The 17,791-nt window shown below is 36.3% G+C and overlaps 1 non-coding gene across 1 annotated transcript in view; it reads right to left on the minus strand.

Moving 5' to 3' along the window:
* Nucleotides 1–2,647: 2,647 nt before the first annotated feature.
* LOC100988602 (uncharacterized) overlaps nucleotides 2,648–17,791 on the minus strand; it is a 245,378-nt gene continuing 230,234 nt past the window's right edge. Inside the window, exon 4 of the transcript XR_010112984.1 lies at nucleotides 2,648–5,814. This is a non-coding gene — a transcript (uncharacterized LOC100988602). The remainder of the gene's footprint in view (nucleotides 5,815–17,791) is intronic.

Below are 17,791 nucleotides of genomic sequence, written 5' to 3' on the forward strand. Positions count from 1 at the left end.
AAAGCAACATAAGTATTTATGTTAATAAATACTTAACATTTATGTCATTAAATAGACACTTCATTTGTTCATAGTATTTTTATGCAAAGCAAAATAGATTGAAATGCATGGGTACATATTTTCTGAGTTTAGCCACAACTTCACCTCCAAAAATTTTCTCTTCCCTTCCCAATAAATTCCTGCACTCATACCTAGAAAAAATGGACGGTTCTGATTTTTTTCTAGCATAGATTAATATTGCCTGTTTTAGCTTATCATTAAAACTGAATCACAGATATAAATTTTTTGGATGTATGGCATGATTCACTAAAGGTAATATTGTCAAGATTCATTAATGCCATTGCTCATATCAGTAGGTACTACTTTTTTTTTTAATTGCTAAGTAACTTTTCTGGCCAGCGCGGTGGCTCAGGCCTGTAATCCCAGCACTTTGGGAGGCCAAGGTGGGCAGATCATGAGGTCAGGAGATTGAGACCATCCTGGCCAACAAGGTGAAACCCCATCTTTACTAAAATACAAAAAAATTAGCTGGGCGTGGTGGTGCGCGTCTGTAGTCCCAGCTACTGGGGAGGCTGAGGCAGGGGAATCACTTGAACAGGAGGCGGAGATTGCAGTGAGCCGAGATCACACCACTGCACTCCAACCTGGCAACAGAGGGAGACTCTGTCTCAAAACAAAACAAAGCAAAACAAAAGTTTCCATTTTATGAATATACCAAAGCTAATTGTGATGTTGACAGATAAATGTCTGTGGGACTCTTGTATTTCTACACAAATAGAGCAGCTGAGGCATTAACTGATCTTTGATCCAGGCTATTTTTACAAGATGTTTGTATAGCGCACAACCTTGGAAGATAGAGACAATGTATTTCTCCAGAGCAAAGAGCGAGCTTACTGTCAATTATAAAAGATCCAAGTTCCCTAAGCTCAGGGTTCCTATCCCATATGCAACCCACTGTCTGTGCAGATATCATCTAGTCCTATTCACATCACCTTCTGAGAAGCCATGGGAAAATGTTGCCACTCAAGCTACTGCTATTGCTGTGAGTAAAAACACATTATTGTCCTATGACCCAGAGTCTACTGTCTCCTACCAGCATCCATGAAACCTTGGCAGACTAATTTGTTATTTGTAAGTAAGCTAAGATCTCCGACCTTTCAAAGATTTTGACAAGCGGTAGACTTTGACATTCCCACCAACAACACATGAGAGTTCCAGGTGTGCCACAAGCTGGCCAACATTCAATGTTTTCAGTTTTTAGATTTTATCTATTCTAATAAGTATCTAGTGGTATTTGACTTTGATTTCCATTTGTATTAATTCAATAAATGATGAGGATAAAGACTTGTATGTCTTTTTTGGGGCATTCATAAATGTTCATAAAGTTTCGGTCCAGTTATTCTGCCCACCTTTTATTGTTTTATTTTTATTTATGAAAAATAAAAAATGTAGTATAGGTGTAGACATAGATTGTGGATATAGGTTTTGTTTGATTTGTTTTCTACAAATTCTGCCTTGCCTATTCATTTTCTTAAGGGTATATTTTGATCAACAAAAGGCATTAATTTTGATATTTAATATATCTTTTTTCTTTATAAACTATATTAAGAAAAAAGAAACTTTTGCCTGCCACCAGTACACAAAATAACCTCCTATTCTTGCATTTAAAAGATGCTATCTATTTAATTGAAACTTTTACTTTGAGATAATTGAAAATTCACATGCCCTTGTAAGAAATAATACAGTGTGACCCCCTGTACCCTTTACCCCGTTTTCCTCAATGATAACATCTTGCATTACTATAGTAAAATATCACAATTGGGACATTGATAATGGCACAGTCAAGATACAGAACGTTTCCATCATCACAAGGCTTCCTTATGTTGCTCTTTTATAATTGCCCTCACCTCTCTCCCACTTCCACTCCCTCCTAAACCCCAAACAACCAGTAATCTATTTTCCATTTTTATAACTTTGCATTTTTAAAGACTGTCATATAAATGAAATCATATAATAAGCCACCTTTTAGGATTGGCTTTTACAGTTAACATAATTCTCTGGAGATTCCTGGTTGTATTGTTTGTTCTTTCTTATTTATTGCTGAGTAGTATTCCGTGATATGGTAGGACCATATGTGTTTAACCATTCACTCTGAAAAACATCTGGGTTGTTTCTAGTTTTAGACATGACTAGCAAATCTACTAAATCTACTGCAAACATTTATATGCAAGTTTTGTGAGAACATAAGTTTTTGTTTCCCTGGGTTACATACCCTAGAGTATAATTGTTGAATCATATAGTAGTTGCATGTTGAGTTTTCTTTAAGAAACAAGGAAACTACTTTTCCAGAATGGCTGGGAAATTTCGCATTCCCACCAGCAATGCATGAGTGATCCAGTTTCTCTACATCCTCACCCGCATTTGTGTTGTTGCTATTTTTTTTAATTTTAGTCATTCTGAATGCTGTACAAGTGTTCTTTCTAAAAGGTAATCTGATTTTTCACACTGCTCAATTCTGTTGACATGTGCTGTTTTAAATTTTATTGTCTATACTTGGGGTATATAACATGATGTTTTGATATACATAGTGAAATAATCGCTACAGTCAAGCAAATTAACATATATATTACCATAGTTACCTATTTTATAGTAAAAGCCCCTAAAATCTACTCTCTTAGCAAATTTTCAGTAAACAGTATTATTAACTACAGTCCTCATAGTCCACAAATTGCATGTTTGTACCCTTTGGCCTTTATCTCCCCATTTCCTCCCCCTCCCTGTGCCTAGTAACGAAAATTCTACTTTCTGTTTCTATGTATTTGACTTTTCAAATATACTTTCAGCCATGAGCTTGAGTATGTGTCAATTTTGTCATATTAACATGATATGTGGGAGAATTCAAAAAAGAAAGTTATATGAAAAATTAAAATCCATCTTAAAACTTTTAAACTTCCCAAGTGTACTCCATTTTTCCTCTGTAGCATTTTCAGTTTGTAATAATTATATATTTATTATGTGACTGTGTGAAATTAGGTCATTTATTTTCTTCCCTTTTATATTGAACTTCCCCACTAGAGAGCAAGAATCCTGCCTCCTGCCTTGTGCCCTGCTGCATGGCTTGTGTCTAGTATATAAGAACACCTGATAGAAATTAATAAACAATTACTGAATGTTAATATGTTTCCTAAATATGTTCATTTCTTGAATACAAAATTATTCCATAGATTATCTTAAGTAGTTGTTATGTTAATAATTGCTTAAAAACGGTGTCAGTGAGCATTATATAATGTTTAAACTTTGAATAGTGCATTAGCTTCTTCTTTATCACATATACAACAATTAGAAAGACCTGAGTTAACTCCTACTGGTTTTTAAGTATCAGAGAAAATTCTATTCTTATTCAAAATGGGGCTTTTTTTCCTGTAAAACATTTCTAAATTTTAAAACTTGAGAAGTCTGACCTCTAGTACAAATAAAAATGTCTCCTTTTTATAACTATATGTAATAGCTCTGATAGAAACGCACAGGACTTGTTCGATATTCTTTGCTTCAGACACATTACACATAAAGCTTCCCAAGAGAGAACTTAAATCTATTCTTAAAATTCCCCAATAGAAAAGATGGAGCTATGTTTTACTCTCCCATCTTAATATATGATCCATGGTACATACTTCATTTTGTCAGTTCCCTGTTTACATTTTCTTGCCCTATTGCAGTGCAGCTCTTGCCAGCATGCATATATATTGCCTGAGAGCTATTCTTGCTGGCAGTGTCTTCTTGCCATCTATATTGCAGTCTAGAAGTGCCAGAGAATGAATGCCTCTCCAAGTGTCGATCTCTAACAAAGACTAACAGCAGTTGATTTAGGAACATCACAGTTCTCTTTTGTCTTCATTGGGATAACTCTGAAGCATGTGCCCTATCCTGACTTACACAGTTCTTCCAGTGGTGTTGAGCTCTACTAACCAACCATATCACTTGCTTTAAAATGAATTCTTTGTTAGCTGCCTTCATTCCACATTCCTCTGCTGCTGTTTTTGAGAATCACACCCAAAATAAATTGCATCTTAATCTTTATCTCAGCTTGTTTTGGAGGAACCCAAACTAACATATAAATTCACATTTGAAGAAATAAAATTGGAGTTATTACTTTCATTCCAAATATCCCTAATTCTGATGAATGTAATGCAGTGACTTTAATGAGGGAGTCAGTACAAATAGAAAGCAGTTGTTTCCATCCCCCCTCCCTGCTATCCTATTAAAACCACTTTGTCAATTCATCCCTCTCTGCATGAAAGCTTATGAGGTTCCCATATCTTTTATCTTCACCTTGAAGTTTAATAAATAGTTTCATATTCAACTATTAAAGCCTAAAATTTTTGTAGCCCCACATAGAGGCTGATCAGTCTCAGAAATCTGCACTGGAGAAAGAGGTAGGGTTTCTTTCTTTCCTGTTTATCTACTTTACTGATCTCCCGTTCCTCCCACTCTTCCACTCTCTCTGCTGTCTCCAGCTCTTCAAGCTTGAAGCTGGGAAAGAAAACAAAGAATCAAATGGAATGTTAGACTGGAATGTTATAATCTGAAATGGTGCAGCTGATGCCACAGGGCCAGTTCTTCTGCTCCTTGGAGTACGGTGGGCTCCTCAGAAATCCAACCGCACCTCTTGCTGCAGACCTTACTCAGCACTCTTGCCTGTGGTGATAATACAGTCTCTCACTGGCAGCTTAAAAGCTTTGCTCCTTCCATCCTTTGCCTTTCGTTCTGCATCCGACAGTACAGACCAGCCTCTTTCAACCAGGTTCATCTTGCCTCAGCAGGAAGCCCTTTGGGGTGGGATCATTTTCCAAACAATCGAAGGCCAGATAGCTTCTAGAGTGAGTTCCAAGAGACCGCTGGAAATAGTACCCTTGGTTTGGGATGAGCAAAACTAGAATTCACTTCCATCAAAAGCCTCTTGGCTCTTCCTTCTATAAGGCCCACTACAGGCAGCCCAGCCTATTGGCATCGGACTTTTTTTTTCTTTCTTCTTTTTTTCTTTTTTCTTTCTTTTTTTTTTTTTGACAGAGTCTCGCTCTGTCGCCCCGGCTGGAGTGCAGTGGCGCAATCTCGGCTCACTACAAGCTCCGCCTCCCGGGTTCACGCCATTCTCCTGCCTCAGCCTCCCGAGTAACTGGGACTACAGGCGCCGCCACCACACCTGGCTAATTGTTTGCATTTTTTTTTAGTAGAGACGGGGTTTCACGGTGTTAGCCAGGATGGTCTCGATCTCCTAACCTCGTGATCCACCCGCCTCAGCCTCCCAAAGTGCTAGGATTACAGGCGTGAGCCACCGCACCCGGCTGGCATCGGACTTCTACAAGTGCAAGTCAACACAAAACCCTGTGCCCCCGACTGTAGGGAGTCCAAATTCTCTGAAGGTCTCTCCCCACCCGCTTGCTCCAGGTTAGTCTTCCTCCTGGCAGAAAGCACACCCAAGCTCTGTCAGAGGATTTTTACAACCTCCCAACTTGGCTCAAGGTATGGAGAAGAAAGGAGAAATCTACAGCTCTTCTCACAGAAACCCATCCTCATGGTCTTTCCTTTATTGCTCTTCTTTTTTCTCCTTGTATTGGCTTGAGGCACGTCATAGACAAATGCTTATCTGTCTTTTGGGGTTACCCCTTAGCATGTTCTGCACAGCTGGCCTGGCAACTCGCTTTCAAATTAGTGGGTATATAACATCCTCTCTTTGATCTCTGTAGCTCCAGCTGAAATTCTGAGACAGCAGGAAGAGTTCTCCTTTGACATTCTGCAACAATTCGAATTCACATTCTAAATTAAAAAAAAAAAAAAACTTTTATTTATTAGGTTTTACTGTATTCCAAACTTTGGGCTATATTTTGACTGACCATACATTAACAAGTTAGAATTGTCTTTTTAAATACATCATCTGATAGCTTTTTATCAGTGACACAAGTTAGGAACTCAGTTTACATGTATTTTCCATGAAATTATTTTTTAAGCATTGCAACCAACCTATAAGAATATACTGGTGAAGTATGTCTAAGGAAATGCCTGGCCATTTGCTGATATTTTAAAGAAAAGTTAGAAATGTCTTATTATAAAATATATTGTGAGCCCTAAAATGACAAAAAGAGATATTCATGTCATATTCTGAAACTCACATTACTCACATTAGATTTATAAATTCATCACTGAATATTATTTTAAGTCTTCCACTACTTTTATATATTTTCCATTTTTTAATTATGAATAAATATTAAAGGCATACACAATTTATTTTTAGATATAAAATTAGCTAGATCAGAATATGGCAGCTGTGTTTTAAGAAATCTTCAAAGGGCTAATATTCTCAGAGCTAATTTTGCATTAGGCAGATTAGTAACACCTGTTAATTGATTTGGCAGCTCTTTAATAATTACTCTAATAACTGGGTAAAAACTGTGGGCTAGCTCACTGCTAGTTCACTTTGTGGTTTCTCATATCAATAATACATCTTCAAAAATGTTCACATTTTGTTTAAAGCCGAAAGATTGATCCAAGTTGTGGTTGTAAAGACACTGAGTCCAGAGGTATGGTGTTTATGTGCTGATATTAAGAATAATGATTTTTATAGAAACTCATAAATAAGGACACATGCATTGTCTCTTTTTCTCTCATCTCAAGTTGTGAAGCAGAGCCCTTCTTAAATCAGAAGGCTATTTAGGACATTCATCTTACTGAAAGTCAAAATGATTATTTGCCCGTGTGGGATATTGCTTTCTGATAAATAAACATGGGCTTCAGAGATTTGTAGAATTAGATATGTCACTTGGTAGTATAATTTTTCCCCATTTCTCTTTAAATTTATAATTCCTTGAGATGTTAAAAAATCATCAATCAATTAATTTTAAAGAGTCATTTGCAGTAATATGGGAATTTATGGCATTTTTCTATAGCAAAGGCTAAAATTAGCCTTTCAATTGTAGATATTAAATAGTCCTTTAAAAATTCATATTTATATATTATTATTTTAGTCAATAAAAATGGTTAAATGAATTTGCTTGAAAATAAAATTATATGTGTTCTCTGTCAATGGCTTTTCTGTCTTTACAAATAGAAAGTTGCCTTTTCTCAAAGTCAGGTGGTATAATGAACCTGAATTCTAAGAGTCACACTGTGTTCTTTCTCACTTCTATCATCAGCAGTAAGGATCTGCAATTAGAACTTATCTGACCATCTGGGTAGCACATGAGGCACACAAACACTTCTGATTGCTCTTAACTACATTATCAACTTTGCGTGATATCAGCAACATTATTTTGTTTCTAGCAAAATCCTTACAAAAATAAGTGAAACAGCTTACATCATTATTGTCTCACATTTAAGGTGTTCTAGCATTCTCAGGCCAATACATAATGAGCAAGAAGAGAAAATGAAAAATCAGTGGTATGGTTTGGCTGTGTACCCATCCAAATTTCATCTTGAATTGTAGTTCCCATAGTCCCCACATGTTGTGGGAGGGACCCAGTGGGAGGTAATTGAATCATGGGGGCAGTTACCCCCATGATGTTCTCATGATAGTTAGTGAGTTCTCACAACATCTGATGGCTTTATAAGGGGTTTTTGACACTTTGCTCGGCACTTCTCCTTCTTGTCACATGTGAAAAAGGTGTCTTGCTTCCCCTTTGCCTTCTGCCATGATTGTAAGTAAGTTTCCTGAGGCCTCCCCAGGCCTAGGGAACTGTGAGTCAATTAAATCTCTTTCCTTTATAATTTACTCATTCTCAGGTATGTCTTTATTAGGAGGGTGAGAACAGACTAATACAGTAAATTGACACTGGGTAGTACAGTGCTGCTTTAAAGATCCCCAAAAATGTGGAAGCAACTTTAGAACTGGGTAACAGGCAGAGGCATTGGAACAGTTTGGAGGGCTTAAAGGAAGACAGGAAGATGTGGGGACATTTGGAACTTCCTGGACTTGTTGAATGGCTTTGACCAAAATGCTGATAGCGATGTGGACAATGAAGTCCAGGTTGAGGTGGTCTAAGATGGACATGAGGAATTTCTTGGAAACTGGAGCAAAGATGACTTTTGTTATGCTTTAGCAAAGAGACTGGTGGCATTTTGCCCTGCCCTGGAGATCTGTGGAATTTTGAACTTGAGAGAGATAATTTAGGGTATCTGGCAGAAGAAATTTCTAAGTGGCAAATCATTCAAGAGGAAGCAGAACATAAAAGTTTGGAAAACTTGCAGCCTGATGATGCAATAGAAAAGAAAAACCCATTTTCTAGGGAGAAATTCAAGCCCACTGCAGAAACTTGCATAAGTAATGAGCAGCCAAATGTTAATCACCAAGACAATAGAGAAAATGTCTCTGGACATGTCTGAGACCTTCGTGGAAGCCCCTCCCCTTATAGGCCTAGAGACCTAGGAGGAAAAAATTGTTTTGTGACCCAAGCACAAGGCCTTGCTGTTTTGTGCCCTGCATCTCAGCTGTGGCTAAAAGAGGCCAACATACAGCTCAGGCTGTTGCTTCAGAGGATGCAAGTCCCTAACCTTGGTGGCTTACATGTGGTGTTGGGCCCAAGGGGGCACAGAGGTCAAGAACTGAGATTTGGGAACTTCTGCCTAGATTTCAGAGGATGTATGGAAATGCCTGGATGTCCAGGCAGAAGTATGTGCTGAGGTGGAGCCCTCATGGAGCATCTCTGCTAGATCAATACAGATAGGAAAAGTGGGGTCAGAGCCCCCATACTGGGTCCCCACTGAGGCCATGTAATGAAGCCATGAGAAGAGGGCCACCATGCTCCAGGCCTCAGAATGGTAGATCCACCAACAGTTTGCACTGTGCACCTGTAAAAGCCACAGACTCAATGCCAGCCTGTGATGCCAGCCAGGAGAGGGTGTGTACCCTGTAAAAGCACAGGGGTGGAGCTACCCAAAACCACAGGAACCTACCTCTTGCATCAGCCTCACCTAGATGTGAGACATGGAGTCAAAGGGGATCATTTTGGAACTTTAAGGTTTAATGACTACGCTATTGGATTTTAGACTTGCATGGGGCCTGTAGCCACTTTGTTTTGGCCAATTACTCCCATTTGGAATGGGTATCTTTACCCAATGCCTGTACCCCCATTGCATGTAGGAAGTAACTAACTTGCTTTTGATTTTACAGGCTCATAGGTGGGAGGAAGTTGCCTTGTCTCAGATGTATCTTTGGACTTGGACTTTTGGGTTAATGCTGGAGTGAGTTAAGGCTTTGGAGGACTGTTAGAAGGGCATGATTGTGTTTTGAAATGTGAGGACATGAGATCTGGGAGGGGCTAAGGGAAGAATGATATGGTTTGCCTGTGTCCCCACCCAAATCTCATCTTGAATTGTAGTTCACATAATCCTTGGGGTGGTGAGAGGTAATTGAATCATGGAGCAGTTATCGTCATGCTGTTCTTGTGATAGTGAGTTCTCACAAGATCTGATGGTTTTATAAGGGGCTTTCCCCCCCTTCGCTCAGCACTTCTCCTTCTTGCCTCCTTGTGAAGAAGGTGCCTTGTGTCCCCTTTGCTTTCTGCCATGATTGTAAGCTTCCTGAGGCCTCCCTACCCATGCTGAACTGTGAGTCAATTAAACCTCTTTTCTTTATATGTTACTCAGTCTGGGATATATCTTTATTAGCAGCATGAGAACAGACTAATACAATCAGTAAGTTAAAATGGAAAATCAACACGATTTCTCTTCAGGGACTGTAAAAAGAGGATCAATTTAGCCTTTGGTAGCCTGGGCCTGAGCAGCATGGCAAGAGAAGGAGGAGGAGAATGAAGAGTAGCATATGATGTTAGGCATCTACTTCACTGTCCTTTTAAAAAATTAAGTAAAAATTTAAAAAAAAACTTCAGTAAGGCTTATATTAATTTTTTAAGATTTTTGTAATTTTTTAAAAAAAATGTTATGAGGCAGGGTCTCACTATGTTGCCTAGACTGGTCTCAAACTCCTGGACTCAAGCAATCCTTCTGTCTCAGCCTCCCAAGATGCTGTGATTACAGGCATTATCTACCATGCCCGGTGAAGATTTTTGTAATATAATTGATATTTTATTTGGATGTGTCAGGCATTAGTGACAGTCAAACCATGTCAGATACATATTGAATTCTAACAGAATTAAAGTTTCCGCTCTTATTTTCTAGTATACAGTTTAGAGAACTATCAGAAAGAGCCAAGCCCATTTTTGTCTTACATATAATTAACGTTTTGTTGACATTTGTAAAGGTGCCATTCAAAGAAAGTTGCATGCCTACTTGGCTTCTTCATATCTGGGGTTCATGTTTACAGTTATTTCTCACCACACACTCACATTGGATTTTGTGCTATTTTGCTTAAGAATATGTATGTATTTCCTATTTGGCAATACAGAGTACCATAAATTTACTGGCTTAACCTCACCATCCCCCAAAACCCACAAATGAATTTATTGTCTTATAGTATTGGCGGTCAGAAGTTCAACAGAGATCTTGCCAGGCTAAGATCAAGTTATTTGCAGGGCAGGGTTCCTTTCAGAAGGCTCTATGGGAGAGTTTTTTTCTTGCCTTTTCCAGCTTCTATAGGCTGCCCTTATTTCTTGGCTCATGGCCTTTCCTTCCTTCATCTGGAAAGCCAGCAACATTTGGCTAAGTCCTTATGTCATATCTCTCTGAACTACTCTTCTGCCCTCCTCTTTTTCCACTTTTAAATTAATGTGATCAGATTGGACCCACTTGGTAATTCAGCATGATCTGCTAATCTCAAGTTTAGCCCATTAGAAACATTTATTGCATGTGCAGTCTTAATTTTCTTTTGCCATGTAAGGTAACATAATTTACAGGTTCTGGGAATTAGAGTGTGGATACCTTTGGAGGGTCATTATTCTGCCTACCAACTCCTATATCTGCCTACCGATTAGGTTTAGCTGTGAATAATAGAGACTAAAAATAATAATGATTTAAATAAAACAAGTTTATTTTTCTATCACATAAATGTCCTAATACAATGATTAGCATTTTTATATTATAAATGTTGAAACTAATACTAATAACTTCAATGAATCATATGAACTATGGATATTATTAAAAGATGATGACTTTGTTTTCATTTTAACACCAGTGCAAATTTCTAAAGTAGGTTTATTCTATGTGTATATAAAGTTATTACAACCAGTCATTTTTATTAAGTTTGTAAAAAAAAAAATCCAGTAACAACAAAAAACTGAGTTCTAAAGGGAGACAGGAAGAGCAAAAGCAAAGATCACTTTTCAATCATTTGCATTAACATCACATAGCAACTTGTAATGATACCAATGACAAAAACTAATGATGATACCAATGACAAAAACATGTTTATTAGGAAGTTTTAAAAAGGTAATGAGATTTCTTGGCTATTTAAAATGCTTATGAGAAACTGAAGCCCTGAAAATACCTTAGTGGACAGGAATAATAAACTAATTATTGGAAGGTGACATTTAATAGGGATAATGTGATTTTAAAAATATGAAGAGACAGTATAAGGACATAGTATTTTAATGGAAACATCTATTTAATTTTCTTAAGCTGGTAGGAGGATTTGGTGGTAGTGTAATAGCCAGATGCTAATTACAACCTAATTTGAATGAATAGCATCATATAGAGAATATTCCTTTAAAAATGTGCGGAGTGTGGCACTCTGGGCTGTTCCTTCCATACCTGAATATAAAGTACAATTCTGGACACAGTAACAAGAAGGGCACATTTAAGCTGAAACATTTCCAGAAGAGAATAAACCTGAGAATGAAAAGTCTGACACTGTGCCAGTTCTGAAATCAGAACTGTGTGTCTTGTGGAGATAAACATAAAGGGAATGTGATAGCCGTCTTAAAATATCTACAGAATATCAGATAAAGAACATTTAGACCTGATCCATGTAGTCTCAAGGGACAGTTCTCAGACCAAAGAGAAAAATTTTTTTTCAATTTAAAGTCAATATTTTTCTAATAACTAGAGATTTTGGGAAGTAGAATAGACTACATCAATGGGAAGTGGATGATCCATCACAAGATTGTACCTGCAAAAACTAAGAATTTATGTCCAGAAACACTTTCAGAGAAGACTTAGGGCTAATCCTCAGATGTCCTCTAAGCTTCCTTGACCAATCCCTCCTATGTTAGTACTGAGTAAAGCATGTATGCCACACTTACATATGGCATCCTTATTCTTTCTTTTTTTTGGATATTCTATTCCTTCTTAGAATTTGTTACATTCTTTTAACTAGTATGCTAGAAATAGAATTCTGCACATTGTATTGTAGCCAATAAAAACTGAAGTATATTTTGTTTATTACTGGTGGTAGGGCATATGGTAAAGAACATATAGCATCGAACTCAGGACTTCAAATACAATTCTGTAAGCATGATAACAAGTACTATCTTCACAGCTCTCTGAAGGATTTCCTTCTTTATCTGAAATGAGAGTAACTAAGACTGACGATTTGGATAACCCATAAGACCCACAAAAATTATGGAAAAAAGAAGCCCTAAAAATTAGGAATACATTTTGTGACAGGTAGGATGGGGGTTTATATCTATTTTGTTTACGTAGGTACAGCTATAAAAAAACTAGCTTATATTAGGTCAATGTTTCCACCAAGAAAAAAAATTGAAAGCTAGAAAACATGCATACAACACTCACAAGACCACAACCAACAACAACAAACAATAAATAAGCTGTTTTAAGGCAGTGAAAAGAAACAATGATATTTAAGTGGCCAGGACCCCAGGAAAAAGGGAAATACATCATGGCAAGTCCCAAATTGTCTGACACTTTCCCATCCAAGCATTTTCAACCAAGCAGAAAACTGCAGCTCAGTGATTTGTGCCGTCTCATAAGGCTGAGTAGGCAAAAATTGGAGTTTAGGGTTACCAAGGCAGCCATCACATTAAAAGTCAAGGTCCAAAACAAAGTAATGTGTAGAAGTATAAGTCTGATATTTTGTGCATTTTGTTTTCCCTCAAGGCATTCTATTCTACTGATCCCTAAAGTGTGCATAAGATGCTGAGAACTTAAGCAGAAATTGACTTGTAAATGTCTAAAAAATAAATCAGGGACTTCAGTAGTCCCAAATGGATGAAGAGACAAAATTGGAGCTTATTGTTTTTCAAAGAAAATAGGCACTGGTAATCAAACCCAGACTTTCAATTGATTGGTATGCTAAGGACCACACTCTATAAGTAAGAAAAAACAAAAATAGAGAAACCTTAAAAAATAAACAACAACCAAACTGAAGCACAGTCTTTAATCAACTCAATCTCTGACTGAATTAAGGTGATTTTTTTAATCACTGTAACTGTTTTCCAAAGAAACCTAAATCTCCTCAAAATAAGATTGGCATCATTCAAAGGCTAAATTCCTTTTTTTATGCACAATGTCCAAAATTTTATTTTAAAACACACAAACTGTGCTAAGAGATAAAACCAAATAGCTGAAAATCAAGATGTTAAAAAAAAACACGATAAAATTAAAATTGATCCACAGGCTATTCAGATACTAGGATATTAGACACTGTGCAAATCTGATATCAATGCATTAATGGCTAAAATTATAAAGGTACAGTGAAAACTATGATTCAAGTATTTTAAAAATAGAAGACAAGGTGGAAAGTTATACCTGAAAAGTATAATCCACAAAGAAGAATTAAATAGGAATACTAGAACTGAAAAACATCATAAATGAAGTTAAGAAATCAATAAAATGTTTAACAGCATTCTAATTAGATAGAGCAGTTGGAAAAATCCAAACTAAATCAGAGGGAGTAAAAAGGGTACAAATACAGAACTGTGCATCAGAACCAAGTAAAACATAATTATTTTTAACATATGTGTAATTCATATTCAGAAAAATGAAAACAATATTTGAAAATATAGTGACCACAACTTTTCCAAGCTAAAAAACATTAAGCCACAGATAAAAGAAGCTCTATGTCCTGTGTAAAAAGATAAATAAAATTAAAATCACAGGTAAGAATGAAAAGCTTCTAAAAGATAAACAATTGGAAGGAAGAAAGAAAATAAAGATAAGAAAGGAAAGGGCCACACTCTGTAAGTAAGAACAAACAAAAATATAGAAGCCTTAAAAAATAAACAACAGAACTGAAGCACAGTCTTTAATCAACTCAATCTCTGACTGGATTAAGATGATTTTACCTTCAAAGGAGAAACAACACTGACAGTTGACTTTCAAACAAAAATGATCATGGCCAGAAGAAAATGGAATGACATTTCTAAAGAGGTAAAGACAAATAAAATAACCCAGAAAAAATACTGGTCATAAGAAAAGCTAAATAAAGACACTTTCAAGCCAATAAAAACTGAGCTAATTCATTATCTGCAATATGCCACGTGAAACTTGTGAGATTGGAGGAAAATAATGTCTGGAGGAAATTTTATACCTTAAATGCATATGTTAGAAAGTAAGAACAATATTTAAAATCTCTATTTTTACATTTAATTATCTATCTCCAGAAGTTTTAATTCACAGGATAAATGATATCTTCATATGACAAGGCACTGCCAGCCTATTATTTGCTGTATTTCTGATCACTAACAAAGTCCTCTAGTGTTAGATGGATATCGCTTTGAGAAACTACTAAAAATGTGGGCTCAATTGCTGAATTGTCTTTGGAGTAGATTAGATTTGTTACATCTGCATTGTGATGCACTTCTACTGATGTATTAGCTGGAGTGTGTGCACTGGGAGGAATCTGTATTCTGTTATAGCTCCTTTATGGCATGTGGCTTGGGTCGTAAGTTGAAGATGGTGGCTGACATGGCTCAGTGGACAGATAGGTTGCTTCAGCATTTTCATTTTCTGCAATATTGTTATATTGTTATCTTCTTCAATTCCAGCAGATACTAGTTGAGGCAGCTCCCCATTCTTTAAACAAATATGAATATATTTTGCTTTTCATCTTACATACTTTCTGTGTTTCACATTTTCATCAATGAGTTGTCATAATATTATTATGACATCTATTTAAAACTGTGGAGTATAAAAAGGGCTTGATCATCTTGTGAAATCACGCAGCATGATCATTGTCTGAGTATAAAAACATTTTCTAAGCATAGTTCTCCAAATGGGCAGGACTAAGTATTTTCTTGCCTAATAGCTTCATGATCACCCAACTGTTTCATAAGTATTTCTAACTGATCCATTAGCTTTGATAAAAATGTACAACTCTCAGGAGTTTTACTAGCAGTCTTCATTCTGGTTTGCATTGCATAGAAACAACAGTAATAGAGCACCGCGGGGTCCGGCTTGTCATGCTCCTGAGCTGTTTTCATATGATGCTGTATGCTCTTAAACTGGGGAGGAAGTGGGGACAGTAGAGCAATCATGAACATCTCTATTCCAGAAATCACCATTTCCTCTGCAGATCATATTTTTATGAATAAAAATAAAAAATAAAAATAAGTTATTGGAATGAATAAGTGATATAGCAAAGAAAGATTTTGAATTCAGCCAATATAAAGATCCATTTTACTTGTATGTACTGGCAGTTAGAAAATCTAATTTAAGAAAAGATACCTTTACTATGGCACAATACATGAAATTTAAGATATGTAGTCAAAAAAATTACAAAACGTTTTAGAAACATTTAAAAATAAATGTAAAACCTTAAACTATATTATCAACATGGATGGGAAATAATATATTAAAGACATTACTTTTCCTGAAATTGTTCTATTGATTGATGGAAATCATAGGGGCAATTTGATAGGTTGATCCTACAATGTATATGGAATTGAATGCTCTAAGAGTAGCCAAGATGATTTGAAGACAAAGAATCAGATTAGAAACATTGTACATCTAAACATCAAGAAATGCCAGTGACTGATACAAGCTGATATTATGCAACAATAGACAAATACAGTAATGGAGATGACTAGAGCAATAGTTGGCAAACCATGACCTGTGAGATGGATTCTGCTTTTATAAATAAAGTTTTATTGGAATGGAACTATAACCATTCATTGACATATTGTCTATGGTTGCTTTTGCATTACAATGGATAAGTTGAGTAGTTGTGCAGAGACCATATGATGCACAATGCTTGAAATATTTAATATCCGTTCTTTCAGAAAGTTTGCCTGCCATGGGCTAGAGAGTTTAAAAACATACTTGAGTGCATGTTACCACTTGGCCTGTGACAAACATAACACTGCCAGTGAGGGAAGTAAGATCTTTTCAATAAATTGTACCAGGTCCTACAGAAATGCTTAGAGAAAAGGTAACTCTTGACTCACTCTTCACATCACATTCAAAACCTAATTCCAAGATTAGTTCGGATACAAATGTAAAAGGTCAAATTTTTATAATAAATATCTGAATTAATGAGATCAGAATGTATTTATAACCTTGGGATAAACAAAGAGTTGTTAAAAAAGGAAACACTAAGAAGGAGCTATGAGTTTCTGTAAAGCAATAGTAGGCATCATTTTCAGACAAAAAAGACGCTAGATTATTTTTCAAACAACTTTGAGTCTGATCTGCCTGAAAACTGATAGCGTTTAGAACAACTTTTAAATGTGAATGAAGAAGAATGGACCCCTCATATCCCCTTCCCTTCCATTATCCTCAAAGGGTATAAGTTCAGGAAGAATGAAAAGGGCTCCTAATCACTATTATCAGTGATAAAAAATTTGTTCAATAATATGCCTGATTTACACTATCTTGGGTGTTCTTTATTATAGGCTATATATTCCTAGCGAAGAAAAGACTGGAAATAATTTTGGCAAATCACTTGAAAGAATACATATTTCATTTCACTCCACACAACAGAGCCCATTTGGGGTATTTAATGGAACTGTTTACAGCCTACCCGAAAATCTTAAATTTGATTTTCAGCATCCCCATTTAGTTTTATCACACCATTTGTACTGCCTACTAATTCTGTGGCTGTGTGGAAGATTGTGCAAAATCCCAGTTTGTCCCTGCCTGTTGATAACACCTTTATTCAACTATTGTAAAGCTGAGTAGCAAGTGCTAGTATTTTTTACATCACTTAGAGCCAGTCTTTTCTGAAGGCAGGTGGAAAAACCATTTAAATGATATGAATATAGGAATTATTAGAAGGCTACATAAAACAAGTCTTTAAACTTCTATCAGGTGTCAGCAAACTGTTTTCTGTAAACAGCCAGAAAGTAAATATTTTAGGCTTTGCAGGCCGTATAATCTTTGTAGCAGCCATTCAACAATGCTGTATTCATGTAAAAGCAGCCATAGTAGTCATGAGTAAACAAATGGGCATTACCATGTTCCTTTATTCACAAAGACAGGTGTCTGGCTAATTTTGGGTAGTGGTCCATAGTTGCCCAATGCCTTTGCTAGGTCAATCCTGAAATTCTATCCTTCCCTTATTTTAAGATAGTGATCCTTCTTATAATATAAGAGCAACCCTATATACTACCAACTACCAAGTATAATTTTGTAGAAATTATCTTTCAAATGCAAAATGGATTTCAAAAAGAACAAAAGTAAAAAGCACTGAGAGACCTAGGCTAAATGAAGTCAATGCCAATATTTAGCATCAATTATTAGGAAAATGTATTTTTTAAAAATATTGACCAGGAACAGAAGGCAAACCTCACTGAAGTAAGACTTTTTCTGGCGTCCATGTCAACTCATTCATTAAGTCACTTACTATTCAACAAAACATTGTCCACTTCCTATGTCAAAGGACACTTTATACTAGGTGCTAAGGATAGGGTATTAAATACATGTCAGCCAAGATCCAGGCCTTAATGGAGTT

Source organism: Pan paniscus, chromosome 7 (assembly GCF_029289425.2).
Source record: "Pan paniscus chromosome 7, NHGRI_mPanPan1-v2.0_pri, whole genome shotgun sequence".
NCBI lineage: Eukaryota > Metazoa > Chordata > Mammalia > Primates > Hominidae > Pan > Pan paniscus.